General features: G+C 40.6%; 1 long non-coding RNA gene across 1 annotated transcript; it reads left to right on the plus strand.

The window, feature by feature from the left end:
* Positions 1–1,172: 1,172 nt before the first annotated feature.
* LOC114036231 lies at positions 1,173–10,079 on the plus strand. The gene is made up of 3 exons (XR_003568309.1): positions 1,173–1,299; positions 1,457–1,619; positions 9,528–10,079. It is a non-coding gene; the product is annotated as an uncharacterized LOC114036231 (long non-coding RNA).
* The last annotated feature ends 2,969 nt before the right edge of the window (positions 10,080–13,048 follow it).

A 13,048-nucleotide genomic window follows, 5' to 3' on the forward strand; every position in this document is an offset into this window, starting at 1 on the left:
TCTTTGGCTGGAAATTTGTTTCACTCTGTCTTTTTGTGAATTCTGCTGCTTTAGAATTTGTTTAGAGCCATTTTTTTAGGTATTTGGAGGGGTGTGGGGGAGAGTTCAAGCAAGTCACTGCTTTCCCTCCACCATCTTGGCTCCACCCTCCACCTAGACATTTTCTGAATGAAGCCACCAGATTACAAGGTGAATCCCTTCTACAGCCATCAGAGGTATGTCCCACACCCACAGCACCAAGCACTGATCCCCACAGCACCCCAGTGAAGAGGCACAGGAGAAAGAAGGACAAAGGTTAAATGCCTTGCCAGCTTCCCATCACATGAATGTCTGTGGGAACTGGTGCTGTAGTCCGGTATTTCTACCTTTCAGGCTTGTCAGTCAAAGATCATAACATGTGTGGAACACCTCAAACAGGAACTTCCCATCTTTAATTATGTGAAGCCAGGCAGAAATGTGACTGGACCTTCTTTCCATGAATCAGTGCCTATGAATGATTAACCAGGGGAAATAATCCAAGTGGTGTTTATGCCAACTCTGGTAGCAGTTCTCCCAAGATATTGGGGAGACTTTAGGAGAGCTGACCCTTCTCCAGCTCTCTCCTTCCCTTATCTCTCTCCTTTGTGCTCTTGACCATGCTTACTTTAGGAGATTTGCCCATGCTCTAGCCCTTGCTTTCCCAAGCAAGTAAGTGGCATAATAGATAGAGCTCCAGGCATAGAGTCAGAAAGAGTTTAAATCCAGCCTCCAGTTGTATGACCTTGGGCAAGTCATTTAACCTCTGTTTGCTTCAGTTTCCTCATCTATAAAATGAGGTTAGTAACAGCACCTATCTCCCAGGATTGTTGTGAGAATCAGATGGAATAATAATTGCAAAATGCTTAGCACAGTGCCTGACACATAGTAGGTCTATGCATAAATGCAAGCTACTACAATTATAAGTTGTTATTATAATTACCTCATCTCTCCTTTGTGCTCCTAGCCTTGCTGATTAAGAGTCTGGAGGAGGGGATACCTAGACATGGTATTATTGTCTGAAAAGTACAGAAGGTAAAGGGCCCACAACTGGCTCAGAATGATGGGAGGGGGCAATGGAATAATAACTCACAATTCTATAGCATGGTAAGGTTTGCAATGCTCTCTCCTCAGAACTATCCCTCAAGACAGGGAGTTTTTTGATCTGGATCTGTAATATCCTCCATATGAAGAACTCAGTGTGCGGAAACTCCCTCTACCAATGAAGATCAACAATTTGTCAGTATGTTAGAGACTTAGAGAGATTCCTGGACCATCAAGAAGGTAAGTGATTTACCTGCGGCCACACAGTCTGCATGTTTCAGAGGCAGGGCTTGAACCAAGGCTTTTTCATTTAAAGCTCAATTCTCTCTATTCACTATATCATGCTTCCTCTCTAGGCAGGTTGAATAAGTAATATTACCTTGTTTTTTCTTTACAGATGAAGAATATGAGACTCTATTAAGTGATTTGTCCCCGGTCATGAAGTTAAGAAGTGATGGAACAAGACACCTGTATTGGAGAAGCATGAAAAGATTTATATGAACTGAAGCAAAGTGAAGAAAGTAGAACTAGGAGAGCCCCATACACAACAACTACAACAGGTAAGTAGAAAGAACTTCATTAACAAAACAATTGGAACTGAATGGTGAGACCAAGCTTAATAACATTATTATAATAACTAGCATTTATATAGCACCTACCCTGTGCTAGGCACTATGCTAAGAGCTTAACAAATATCTCATTTGTCATTATCCTCATTTTATATATGAGAAAACTGAGGCAAACAAAGGTTAAGTGACTAGCCCAAGGTCACACAAGTATCTGAGGCCAGATTTCAACTCATATTTCTGATGCCAGGTCCAGTGCTCTACCCAATGCACCACATAACTGCCTGCCAAGCTTAACCTCCAAAGAAGATATTTAAGAAAATACCTGCTTCTGCTTCCTTTGGAAGTGTTTGGATGGGAGTTAGGGGGAACATGAGTGTAGAAAACTGCATATAACGTCAGACTTTTTTGATAAATTGGTTAGTTTTATAGAGTTTTTTCTTTCTTCCTATTTTAAAAATTAATTATTTTAGAAAGCTGATTTTTTGGAGAGGGAGAGGAAGAAAAATATAAGTAATGTATAAACAAGAGGATTTTTTTTGAGAGAGAGAAGAGAAAGGGAAGAGAAGACAGGCAGACACAGGGAGAAACAGAAATCAAGACAGACAGAAAGAGAGAGAGAAGGAGAGAGAGAGACATGAGACAGATAACCCAGAGTTGTCCTTGTCAAAAGAAGAGAGAGTTCAGACAGGACCAGGTCCGTGGTAAATGAGAGAGTTGGGGGCAGGGAGTGACTTCAATATCTGTGTTTCGTGTTCGCAATCTCACATCTGTGGAAGAGACCTGAGTTACAAAGTAATTATATAAAGGTCCAGGTAAGAGAGCCTTAAGTGGCAGTGAGTTGGAAATGCTGAAAGCCACTCTGCAAGACATATTCCATTCTCCTCTTTGTCCAAGTTTCTCTCTCTCAGGCAATCCTGGGACCTGGAGTCCTTAGGGTCCGAGAAGAGCACCCCGAGTAAATTAAGAGCATTGGCTTTTGAATAGTCCATGACATCATCATGAAAGACCCTAGCCAAAGGGGTTTTGTCTGAATTATTTTCATGAATCTGTTGTTAGCTAATTAATGAAAAGCAATCCTAGTAATGAGCGTGTGAACGAGATGGCTTCTTCATTGCCACAACAGAAATGTTTTCTGGCCTTTTTTTTTCTTTTAAAGAAGAACAGTAGCGACCTCAGCTTTGGCTTTTCTCCATTGTAGAGTCATACAAATGCTTTCTCTTCCCAGCTCACTAACACCAAATGATCGTGTGTCAGCTGCTCTGCCCTGAGACACAATCTGTGCCCGGTGCTTGTATTACATCTATTTTATTACAACAAAATGCTTGCATTCTTTTTCAGGGGAGTCAATTGAGTAGGGAGAGGTCCTAACACTCCTTTTTTTTCTATCTAAAAGTATGATTGTTTTAATGACACACTGCAAAAGACTTGGCTACTCTCTCACTGTAAGAAATATTACTTTATAAGGAATGGAGCCAGTTTCTCTGTCTGTGCAATGAGGGGGCTGAATCTCTAAAGCCACTTCCAGCTCTAATGTTTGGTGAAATGTGGTTTAAAAGGGGCCTATAGACTGAGTTGGTTTTGAATGCTGAAACTGTACTTAAGAATTAGTGTTCTCCATTTCTCTATAGTGGGTAGAGTGGAAAAAAATGGAACTGGGTAGTGGAAAGAGCATTTTCAGTCAGAGGACCTGAGTTCAGCATAGTAAATAGAAACAACCCTAACCTTAACCCTCTGGAGTCAGAGGGTCTGGAAGAATAGATAGGACTTGAACAAGTAGCAGAGATATTTGATTGTTCCATGTAAGGAGAAAATCATGAACAATGAGGTGGGAGGGAGAATGGTGGGTTCATTCAAATCTTGCCTCTGTTGCTTACTGCCTGGAATAAGTCTGACCTCTCTGAACCTCAGTTTCCTCATATGCAAAAGAAGAGTTTGGACTAACTGGCCTCTGAGTTCCATAGATCTTTAGATCCACAATCCCAAACTACCTATGTAACTTTGGGCAAGTCATTCACCCTTCTCTCTGAGCTACAGTTTCCTCATCTTTAAAATGAAGGAGTTGGAACAGAGATTCTTGACTTTTTGTGGCATGAATCCCTTTGGCAGTCTGGTGAAATCTGTGGATCCCTTCTCAGAATATTTTAAAATGCATAAAATAAAATACAGAATGTGTAAGACTGGGGAAGGAAAGGGAATAAACATTTATTTATTAAGTGCCTATATGCTGGGAGTTGTCCCAAGTGCTTTACAAATTTTATCCCACTTAATCCTCACAACAACCCTGTGAGATGGGTGCTATTGTGACCCCCCCCCCCAGTTTATAGTTGAGGAAACTGACATAGACAAGGGGCTAAGTGATTTGCCCAGGATCACATAGCTGGTATGCCAAGAAGACCCTCTACGGGGTCACAAAGAGTCAGACACGACTGAATGAATGAACAACATAGCTAGTAAGTGTTTGAGGCTGGATCTGAACCCAGATCTTCCTGACACCAGCCCAGCACACTGTCCATGGTGCTACTGAGTGCAAGGTAAGTCAGTTATGTTGAAATACAGTAATCAAAATATTAAAAGAACAAATCCTTTGACTCCAAATTAAGAATCCCTGGACAAATGATCTCTAAAGTCCCTTCCAGCTCTCAATCCTATGAAAAATGTCAGGAGGTTGCTATTGAAAATAGAATACAATACAAGACCTCCACAACTTCTCTTCCTCATGCTTTTACAAAATTATTTCCCTTTATTCATCATAGCATTTTGCATGTTTCTGCCAAAGCGGATTGCTAGCTATTGTCTAGACTGACTATTCTGTCTCCTGCCTACTTTCCATACTTTTATCTTATTTCCTCATGCCAGAATATGTTTCATCATCTTCATCATCTTTGAATCATTATCTTCCTTCAAAGTCCTGCTCAGATGCTACCTCCTGCCATTCTTGACCCCTCCTCCCATGCCCAGTTTTTCTTTTCCTCTTTGAATTACATTGTGTTTTCATATATTGGTTTATCTTGTATCCTCCAATAGAATCTAAGCTTCTTGAAGGCCATGATCTGTTTCATTCATTGTCTTTCTGTCCTCAGCACCAGGGATAGCACCTATGTTTTGCACCTACGTAAATGGGTTCAGATGCTATGATTTCCTGGATACAATTTCTTTGACTAACCTTAGAGCCCAAACACCTATAACTCATAGGTTTAGAGAGTGGCCTGAGGTTCAGAGAGGTTAGATTTGCCCATAATCACATTGCTAGTAAGTGTTAGAGGTGGTAGTTGAACATAGGTCTTCCTGACTCCAAGTCAAATGGTTTCACCACTGTGTCTCACCTTGCATGTGGTAAATGTTTGTTGAGTTCACAATGTAATATTAAAAATTATTAAGGTAATAGTATTTATATAGCACTTTAAGGTTTGCAAAACAGTATAAATATGGCATCTCATATGCCGTATGTTCTACAGCAAAAATTGGTCCTATCTGAGCATCTCACAAACTCTCTGTCTGAATTGAAGGTGCTTCTTCTTTGTTTCCTGAACAGCAATGTTGGTTTGCTCACCCTACCTCCACTCCACCCCCTACTACTTCCCCCACCTAGGGGTCTGAATGATCTTGTTCTATGAGGTTCAGAAAGGTGCCCGTTACCCTTGCTTTTTGCCCTTGTGAGCCCAAATGGAGAACACAATTGGGCTTTCAATGAGATCTATTACAGACACTGGAGAATTTGCCTCAGTTTAAAGTTCTGTGAATAGCCAAGGAGTTATCTGAACTATTTGTAAGCTTTGGCTCAGATGTTCCTTCTTTCCTTCCTACTGATCACACAGAGTATAATGTGCCACTGCCCTGGGCATATTGTCCCAGGCTTATTTGCCTTGAAGGCAGCTCAGAACAATTCTGTAAAATGAACTCAGCCACACAGAGGTTTGTAGATGTCAGGCTCTTTATAGAGGAAGCTTCAAATTCATCACTTGTCAGTTGTTTTCCAAAGAGTTCGAAAATAAACATAGGTCAGTATGATTTCCCTGGTATTCTGCATTCTACTACTAAAGAGTAGCTAAGCTTTCAGGGGCGTACTTTGATCCCCTTTGCTGGGGACCTGCACTATTGTAGCAATTAGAATCTCTTGACATCATTTGAAACCTTGGTCAAAGGTTCCAAGCAACATTAAGTTTTATAAATAGTAATTTGACAATGGTTAATGCAGTTGAAGTGGCCTGGAGTACATCTCATGAAGCTGGGCATGCACTCTGGTTCTTTTCTATACGACATATCTGTAGGAAAGATCTGGTCCCTGGCCAAAGGATATAAGTGGCCCGATGACTTGTTCCTTGGCCCACTTTGCTGGGGTTATAGCAAAAGTAATTGACCACAGAGTCAGAAGGAACCTCCACCCCTCAGTGAGCTATAAGAAGAGCTATGGAGAGACTGTAGTGGTGTGCCATTTCCTTCTCCAGCTCATTTTACAGTCAAGGAAACTGAGGCAAACAGAATTAAGTGACTTGCCCAGGGTCCACAGCTAGTAAATGTCTGAGGGCAGATGATGAGTCTTCCTGACTCCAAGCTTGGCACTCTATCCACTATGCCACCTAGCTGCTCTGGAATCAGTGTGGTAGATGCAAAAGTTTCAAAGTACACTCTGAGAACCTGAGGTCAAAACTATTTTCACAATAATACCCAGAAATTTTCAAGTCCCTCTCCATTCAGCATGGCATAGTGGGTTGAATGCTAGATTGGAAGTCAAGAAGACTTGGGTTCAAATCCCACCTTTGACACTTAATAGCTATGTAAGAGTGGAAGTTGATTGAATAAATCAATAAAATCATCCCATCAGATAAATTAAATGTCAACAATGTAAAGTCCTGGTGTTTTATCAGGCGAGGACCTATCTTTATTGTTTACTAGGTATAAGCAATGCCTGAACGCTTCCCTAGGTTCAGATTGTTTGAGGGACTTGGTCACACCCTCACGGACCTGGACAGAACTATCAAGCTCATTGAAATCAAGAGATTTGTGCATTTACCACCATAAAGGAGAGTGAAGAAAAGGAATTCCTTGGAGGATGGTGCGGAGGGAGTGCCTCAGTCTCTTCTCCCTCCTTGATTGAAGGAGGACCTGCTGAACTACAAAAAGTCTTGAAGATCTTGGACTTTTCATCTTCTCATTGGCATCCTAGCACTATTCCCAGGACAGCAGTGATAAGCAACTCTGTCTACATCAGGAGCAAAACTGGATGCGATGATGAAAGGAAGATCTGCAAAAATCCCAGCAGGAAAAAATTGGCACCCTACCTAAGGGATACATCTGGAAAACTCTAGTAGAAAGACTTCCAGAGGCCGTAAGTTAGCCTCTTTGCCACCTGTGCCTTTAGTCTGAGCCCATTTCCCCCTGGACTCTGTATGTACCGATAGGAAAGTGTGTTAGAGGGTTGGCTGGGGGAAGAAAGGGTTGTTTTGCACCAGCTATTCTTATTATAGCACCTTAAGGAAATACCCCTTTCTAAAAGCTAATAAGTCTGGCTGGCGAATTGATAGTATTTGATAATCATGGTGAGAAGTACACTGGTGGGAACTCATGAACTCTAGCATCTGACAAGCTACCCCTAATCATCAAGGGCTACCCCTAGAACCTCAAGGAGATGTGCTCTGGGAACCTGAATCATCAGTGCTAGGGAGAGCTGGGATGGTGGCTATAGAGCATTCACTATAACTAGGTAACTTTGGGCAAATCCATTAACCTCTATGAGCCTCAGGGTTTTTGTAAAACCAGTAAAAGGGAGATAATAGCACCTATCTTTTTTCTTTTGCTTATAAATCATTTTTTTTGTTTTTTTCATAGTATTTTATTTTTTCCCAATTACGCATAAAGTTTTCAACATTCACTTTCATAAGATTTTGAGTTCCAAACTTTTTTCTCCCTCCCTCCCTTACCCCTTCCCCAAGATGGCAAGCAATCTGATATAGATTATACATGTATAATCATCTTAAACATATTTCCACATTAGTCATGCTGTGAAAGAAGAATCAGAACAAAAGGGAAAAACCAAGAGAAGGAAAAAAAAGAAAAAAAGGTGAAAAATAGTATGAATAGCAGCTATCTTGCAAGATTGTTGGAAGGATCAAATAAGATAATGTACAGGGCATCTAGGTGACACAGTGGATAGAGCACCGGCCCTGGATTCAGGAGGACCTGAGTACAAATCCGGCCTCAGACACGTAATACTCACTAGCTGTGTGACTCTGGGCAAGTCACTTAACCCCAATTGCCTCACCCAAAAAAATAATAATAAGATAATGTACATCAAGGAGTTCTTAATCCTTTTTGTGTCATGAATCCCTTTGGCAGTCTGATGAAACCTATGGATCCCTTCTCAGAATCATGTTTTTGAATGCATAAAATAAAATACATAGGATTACAAAGGATGCCGATTGTATTAAAATAGTTATCAAAATATATTTAAGGATATAAACCACAAGTTAAGAGACCCTAGACTCTTTAGGATCCTAAGCACTGTTAAATGTCAGCTATCACCACCATCATCATTGTTGTCATCATCATCATCATCAATTCACAAATCACTCCCCTTCCTCCAAACATTGGTCCCATCTTTCCTTGATGAGTAGCTTGCAAACCTATCCTCTATACCTCATGGGGCAGTGACTCAAAATATTTTCATGAAAATGTCCCAGGAAGGACTTAGGGAGGGGGCGCAGTTAAATTAAGTCCAGTTCCAAATTTCCCAGGATAGAAGATGGATCATTGTGAGCTTAGCTAGGAGCATCTGTGAGTGAGCAGTGGTTGGACAGGAAGCTGTATTTGGATGTGGACTGAGACCAGAGACTAGGGAATGGTTGGATAAATTGGGTCATGGAAGTGTAATGGAATATTATTGTACCATTAGAAATGACAGACATATAATAATAATAAATAATAATGATAAATGACATGGAAAAAACCTATACAAAGTGATGCTGAGCTAAGAGAAAAATGGAATACATACACTGTATTATTGTTGTTGTTTTTAAAGTAAATTAAGAGCAACCCAGGCCTTCTCGCTGGAACAGAGCCCATATTTTGTTTTTGTTTTTTGTTTTGTTTTTGTTTTTTTACCAATAATAATCTTCCAGTACTTCAGTTGGGTGTATTGGATCTAGTACTGAACTGGAAGTTAAGATGATCTGAGGTCAAATACTTGTCTGAGTCTGAGTTCAGATACTTACTAGCTATGCCATTAATAATAATAATAGTCACAATTAACAGCTAGCATTTGCACAGGACAGGTAGGTGGCACAGTGGATAGAGCAGGCCTGGAGTCAAGGAGGCCTGACTTCAAATCCAGCCTCAGACACTTACTAGCTATATGACCCTGGGCAAGTCCCTTAACTATGCTTGCCTCAGTATCCTCATCCGTCAAATGAGTTGAAGGAGGAAATGGCAAACCACTCCAGTATTTTTGCCAAGAAAATCCTACAAAAAAAAAAAACAAAAAGAGTTGGACACAGCTGAAGAACAACTAAACAACAACAAAGTATTTGTATAGTGCTTTAAGTTTTGCTTTAAGTTTTGCAAAGTGCTTTTCAGAAGATATATTATTTTATCCTCACAACAACCCTGTGAGGTAGGTTTGATTATTATCCTCACTTCACAAGTGAGGAAACTGGGGCTGGGAGAGATGAAGTGATTTGCCCAGGGCCACGTAGCTCAAAAGTGTCTGAGACAGGATTTAAAATCAGGTCTTCCTAACTCTCAGACCAATACTAGCCCCTCCATCACCTAGTTGCTCCTGGGTAATAAGAGGCAAGTTTTCTCCAAGACTCAGTTTCCTCATTTATGCAAAAGAGGAGGTTGGACTCAATGACCTCAAAGGTCCCTTCTAGTTCTAATCTTATGCTCCTATGCTCTGAGTCACAGAATGCCACAGATGCTGATGAATTAAAGTTGAAGGTCACACAAAGGACAACATAAAGGCACATGGTGGATGTGAACAGGCTGCAACACATTACAGATGAAGATTGTGTAAGGATGTCATCAGACAAATGTGTAACTGGAAAAGGAGGTGGGGCAGTCCAAGAGTGAGCTTCTGGACAACCCAAAGACACCCCATTGTGTTTCATTGGTATCAGTGCAATCTCAAGACATTTGGAGAAACTCATCCCCTCCTTCTACAGCCCCCCTCTCCACATAAGCCGGGTGGATCCCCTGTGGCCGTGGATTTATGAGATTTCACAGACAAGTTAATCAGGATGAAAAGGCAGGAATCAGTTGCAATTTGCAACGGTGGTGAGAATATCCACATTGAGGAAATCCCAGATCAATCCAAAGTAGCAAAGCAAAAACAGTACCAAAATTTGAGAAGGATAAGATTAGAGCAAAACACTAAAGCAAAAGATAGAATTATTTTTCTTACACGTTTTATGTACATGTGCTTTTTTTGTCCCTTCTAACAAACTATAGTTTAGAGCTTAGAGGAGTTTTTTTTTTTTGTATGACATTTTTATTGTGTCTATTGGTGAGATTTTCCTTTTAGTGGCTATTAAGTTTATAATAAAAACATTATTTCAAATGAAGAATGGGTTCCAAGTATATGTCTGGGAGACTCAGTTAGTCACCAGTCAGAGGGTGGGGCTCATGAGAAAGAATGTCAGGTATAGAAACAGATTCTAGGACTTGTTGGCAATGTGATTGCAGGGAGGTACCAGCTGGTAGTGACAAATTGTCCCAGAAGGGAAGTAGGTGGAGGACAGGCAGTTTATTTGGCTGAGTGCAACATAGGATGTACATCTGGAAGAGACCTAAGAGGCCAATCTAGTTTGAGCCTTTCATTTTACAGATGAAAAAACTGAGGCCCAGAGAGATTAAATGATTCCATTTGGTACCAGCAGCTGAGCCAGGATTCAAATTCAGGTCCTCACAGGCCAAAATTCATTGATATTACACGGTTGAGTAAAGGACATCTCTCTATGTGAGGAACTCACAGCCTCCTGGCTGTGAGAGAATAATTTTGATTTAGTCAGGTCGAGTCACCAAACTGCAGAATCTAACAGAAGAAGTTTCACTGATGACATCGTGGATGATTGAGCAGACACCCAGCTCCAGCAGGCAGCCCTGCAGACACTGTCAGAGAATCCAGGATATCCTGATGGCAACAAAGGGACCAGAACTTGAAGATGCTTTGGAAACGTGATATTCATCACCAGTTCTCCTCTCAGAGGATGAGGTGGTTTTTGCTGTTGCTTGGTCATTCCAGTCAAGTTCAATCCTTTTTTACCCCACTTTGGGGTTTTCTTGGCAAAGATACCGGAGAGGTTTGCCATTTCCTTCTCCAGCTCATTTTACAGATGAGGAAACTGAGGCAAATAGGGTTAGAGTGACTTGCCTAGAGTCACACAGCCAGTAAGTGTCTGACGCCGGATTTGAACTTGTGAAGATAAGCTTACTTCTATCCAAAGGCTTATCCCTTCCGTTTGTGTCCTTAATCTGAGCTCCTCTTGTCTCCTCCAGGACCTCATTGTATTAGACATTCTTTCTCACTCTCGTCGATCATCCCACTCAACCAATTGCATTGCTGTTTACTTGTTTATTCACAATGTGTAGTTCTTCTCTTGTTTTGAATCAATCCCTAATAAATTTGGACAAAGTTACTTCCTAATGTCTCATCTATGCCTCAGTCTAGGATTTTAATTTAGCTTTACGTTCTCTCTGGTACCAGTTTAACTGTATACAGCAGAGAATAATTCCCCGACTCCATCTACAACACAACATTGTTGCTCTGAGCACCTTGGTGATTGATCTTGATGGTATTTTAAAAGTTTTTTTTTTCCTTTCTTTCTCAAGTTACTTTGTAAACAGTCTCCAGGAAGTAAAAGCCCATGGTTGGGAGGAGAGTTGAATGTAAGCTCACACTTTACCCATAGTGGAGCTTAATTATTTGCTATGAACACATCACAGGGTTTTCCTTTGTTCTGATTTATTGAGTTGGGAAATTGTTTAACTCTCCAGAATGGCCCTAACGTGTAAAGAAATTCCCACATAGAAATAAATCCTCAAAATAGGAAAATATCAAAGGAAGGCAGACACCATGGTGGCAAAGACCTAAGCTTGGAGACATTCTCTACAAATATTTGTACATTTACTCATATTTAGATAGTTTCTGCCTTATACACGATTCATTCATGTGGTGATGATGAATGACATTGCCCTTACCCAGCTCCACAACCAGAGCTGCCCCTGGTAATGCCATGGGTGTCATAGCAAAAATACTTGGACTTTTTAAAGATTCTTTGGGTTCAGAAGCTTTGTATATAGTGGGTAAAGACCTATTGAATTGACGGGACATGATGATTAAAAACAGAAACAGCTGAAGGAACTGACTTAGGCACAGATATCCACTAAGGCCATGGGCTCATGTAGCACCCAGGATTCCTGTCACATGTGGGCTGCCCAGGTTTGAGGCATATTATAGATTCACATACACTCAAAACTATTTGTTCCAAGCTTCCACCAACATGTTCCTGCTGCTATCTAACCAGAAGATGTCTTAGTTTAAAAAAAAAGGCATTTAATTTAACTGCATAATGATGAGATGAGATGAGATGAGATGAGATGAGATGAGATGAGATGAGATGAGATGAGATGAGATGAGATGAGATGAGATGAGATGAGATGAGAAACATCTTTTCCTCCACCCCACCCCAATAGCTTGTGGTATACTTTCTCACAAGTCACCACGTCATCAGTGGAGGAGAGGCCACACATCCACAGAAAACATCTGTGGCTGGGAGATGCATAGTTAGAACAACTTATTCTCCTAAAATGATTTCCCTCTTACTTGCTGATGTCTTCTGGTGATGTCATTTGCCTGAGAGAGGATCTCTCCATTGAGGAGAGATGTCCTATTGAACTGCTCTCTGATGCCTTCTGCTATCCCATGACTAATAATTAGCCTCTTTCACCATGGGGGGAGGGGCCTGTTCAGCTATCAGTTCATAGCCACAGGATTATTTGGGCTCTTTTTAATATAGACCTCAGTCAGCCACACCTAGCCAGTTAGCTAGAAAAGAGTAGGCATGTAAGTCTACCTTTTAAATTTTTCTTTTAAAAAAAATGGAAGACTTAGACATCAACAAACATGAACATTTTCAGATTCAAAGAACAGAGAAAGAGAATTGGTTATGAAACCATAAATCTCTATTATGTACAACCTATTTTAAAGTATGTATTAAAATTTACATAATACCAACACTGCCCCACTTATCAATCTACTTATTCCATCTTCTATACATTTTAGACTATTTCATTGATGTTCTTCCTTCTTTTATTTTCATCTCCATTACCTTCTCCCCATCTCCTCATGTACACAGTTTTCTACCCCAAGTCAAGTGAACAAACATTTATTTATTAAGTGCTTACTATGTGCCAAGTACTGTACTAAA

The sequence above is a fragment of the Vombatus ursinus genome, unplaced genomic scaffold (assembly GCF_900497805.2).
Source record: "Vombatus ursinus unplaced genomic scaffold, bare-nosed wombat genome assembly UNPS02009770.1, whole genome shotgun sequence".
NCBI lineage: Eukaryota > Metazoa > Chordata > Mammalia > Diprotodontia > Vombatidae > Vombatus > Vombatus ursinus.